Consider the following 3,778-nt stretch of genomic DNA (forward strand, 5'->3'; position numbering starts at 1 on the left):
TTAGTTGTTTGCAATTTGAAATATTTTTAACAAATATTCCTAATAAATTTAACTATTTCTAAAATGTTTCTTTAATAAAGAACACCGCTATCTCATAACGCAGCGAAACCTATTACATGAAGTGAATAATTGATTGTCGAGCAATCGATATCAACCTATTCAGCACCTCCACCATGGACAGCACCCGCTAAGGTTGAACTTAAAGGCTCTCTAAGCGAATCTGCGAGACGTTAGTTATTGTTGACGTTTGAAACTGTTTTCAAACAGACGGAGCGTAGCTAACTCCTCCCCCTCCCTTCCGTGCTTTCATGAACGCGCCCAACCCCCACCCCCAAATCCTTTTTGTCGTTTATTGGCTGGAATACTTTGTTTTGTTTTGTGATGCTAGGTTTGGCCAGTATGTTGATATTGCCGTTTGTGAAGCCTGGGCTGTCTACAGAGATCGCGTTTTTTTACAGTTTGATCAGCGGACAGGCAGCAAGCAGATAGTGAGGAGATGTTTCCGGTATGTAACAAAAAATGTTTTATGGTCTAAAATTCAGAGCCTGTCTACTAATTATGTTTTTCGTCACATGAATTACCAAATATTTAATTAAATTTTGTATCTGTATATTTGCAATTTTAGTTTATAGTGTCATAAATATAGGGGCAGTTTCCTGGACAGGGATTAGACTATTCGTAGACAAAAAAAATTGTAAGAGCTGTCCAAACTGAAAACAACATCTGTACCCTTTGTTTTGCCACAAAATGCACACAAGCAATGTTTTAAGTAAGGCATGTTTGTTAAAGCTAGCTATAGCTATATTTCCTAATTAAACTAGGCCTAGTCCTGGTTTAAGTTAATCCCTGTCCAGGAAAACGCCCCAATATGATGTAATCTCTTGGCGATTATGAAAGCAAATATTTTAGAATCAAAACTTAGAAGTGTGACAGGGCGCCAATTCTCAAATATAGTTGAACCTATAATTCCCTATGGAGAAACCAATAGAGGTTTAATTGCTGTTGTTATTGGACAAAGTGACATCACAGACCAAACTAATCAATAATGACGTCTGTTGAACACTGTTTTTATTATTAAATATTACTGACATTTCAATTAGTTGTTCAACAACACTATTCTTTGGAAACCAACATTTGATTTTTCTTTGTAAATTCTTGTAATTCATAAGAAGACACCCACTTTAAAGTTGAAATAAGATTGTAATTATTTTGAATTAATTGATTTATTTATTTATTTACAGTACCATTTGTTGTGCTACTGTTCTGTAAATCATACAACATTCAAATTTTATGAATGAAACGGAAACAAAACATAGTGTATCTTCTTGTTAGTGCCTCATTGTAGCTATTTCCTTGTCCGTGTTTACTCTGACGTTTGTAAACCAGTCATTGCTTAATCATAACCACACAAACAGACAATCAGTCTCAGTTGTTCAATAGTCGTCAGGTTTCATGTTAGTAATAGGTTCATCTAATGTTTGAATAATGCACTGTTGCCTGATCCTCATCTTTATCTTAGGTAAGTTTGGTTTTTAATATATTTCAACTATTATCTGAATAAAAATAATAATAATTAATATGAAAGCAATGATAGCTTGCATGAAGATATTCATATATAATGTTTTCAATTATAGATTAATTAGGCCTATTTTAGGGTTTAAGTAATATTATTAATTTGATGAGTTTGATTGTTTTTACTGACATGTATTTTAGTGCACAGTACAGTAAGGCATTTTTTTCTTTTTTGTACTTGTTCACATGTGTTTCTGTTCTCTCTTTACACACCTTGCATGACTGATTTGTTCTTCTTTGCATATTATTATTTACATAGTGTATTATTTAAATGATGTTATATATAAATTTACCCAAAGTTCACAACAGAATACTCTAAACAAAGAATAATACAAACAAATTAAGGTGACTGTACTATTTTTGTGTATGCAGTTGCTCTTTTTTAGTCATTAACTCATGTTCATGTCGTTCAAAAGTTGTATGACTTTCTGGGTTCTGCCAATTTCAGAATAAACTGTGTTGAATAATGCATGCAATGACGATCTGATACAGAACATACACTTTAAAAAAATAAAGGTGCTACAAAGGGTTCTTCACAGCAATGTCAAAGAAAAAAACATTTTTGGTTTTTAAAATAATAAGAATTTCTGATTATCCAAATGTACGAGTGCAATGTCTATACATTCACCTATTTGTTTTCTGTACATCAGATTTTTGACCAGCAGTAGTATGCTATATAAACAATTTCACGTAAATTCATCGCTAGTAGCAAAAACATTACTCTGATGGTAACTTTAGATAAAGTTGGCAGACTTGAGGGTGGTTCATGGCCAGCATAACCTTCAAACTGAACTGTTATCCTGATAATCAGAATTCTTAACAAGGCTAATAATGATTTTGTGTCTGTAAACAGCTGTTTTTGGACAGGGTTGGTCTCAAAACAATACCACCATTTACAGCACCGTAGAACCACTCAACATCTCAACATTACCTGTCTTAACAACCAACATCTCAACATCACCTGTCTTAACAACCAACGTCTCAACATTACCTGTCTTAACAACCAACATCTCAACATTACCTGTCTTAACAACCAACATCTCAACATTACCTGTCTTAACAACCAACGTCTCAACATTACCTGTCTTAACAACCAACATCCCAACCCCGGTGTGCGAACATGGACGAGTTGTAGATAGGTTTTGCCTCTGTACAGATGATTGGAGTGGAGCTTCCTGCAACATTCGTAAAACTATTAAAATATTTCATAATATGTAGCCATTATTATACAGTGCAAATGTATGTTAAGTAAATAAGATCTTGATGGTCTACAGAATATAAATAAAAGTGAATGTTGTGTGATAGCTTTGGTACTTTGTTAATTACCTTACAGTGACAGTTTGCCCAAAATTACGCAAGACTTATTAAGTGATTACAAAATATAGACGGTTTCAGCAGCCACAACATAAACACATGGATTTTTTGGATGGAACGCAACTTCCGGTAGACTTGCACATAGAATCAATAACAACTGAGCCCTTTTAACCATTGACACGTTATCTCGTCAATTAAGAGGAAACATTTGTGACCAGTCACGGAAAGTAGTGACAACAAGTCGGATCTGGGCCATTTTGAGTCATTCACAGATTTTGAAAGTGCAGTTTCTAAGCTTTCCAACGATGTGTTACACATGGAAATCTGATACAATTTGGAGAAGTTGTGGCCATTTGAATATAGGAACTCAGAAATACTTAAACCGAGAAAATCGAGACGAAAGGGACTCTTCTTTACAGCTGGGGGAGACAATAGGGCTCATTTACATCTCATTTAGCTAAGCCATACCCCCTGTAAAGCCATTTTGAGATACAGATGTTCTAGCATCATATGTAGTATTTTATGACAGAAGTCCAGATGACAACATACAAAAATAAACATGACTCTTTTTATCTTTGTGGGGATCACAAGTCGAATCCAGTCTGTTTCAGATTATCCAATGACCATTTTTGTCCACCAATGCGTATAATCCATGAAATATAGATATATAGTCTATTGTTTACATCAGATTTCGCTTTTTTTACAGTCTATGATCGTAACATGTAAGGGTATATGAGATTACACTCCGGTAATTTACGTTCCGTTAAACACATGAACCCGCCTTCAAAGTTTGTATTTAAAACAGGGAGGTAGTATAATAGATAATCCAAACAGCACCGTCAAAAACGTGAAGTCCTTTAGGGATGTAACCAATCGCTCACTCGTTCCTCCA

Source organism: Paramisgurnus dabryanus, chromosome 24 (assembly GCF_030506205.2).
Source record: "Paramisgurnus dabryanus chromosome 24, PD_genome_1.1, whole genome shotgun sequence".
NCBI classification, from domain to species: Eukaryota; Metazoa; Chordata; class Actinopteri; order Cypriniformes; family Cobitidae; genus Paramisgurnus; species Paramisgurnus dabryanus.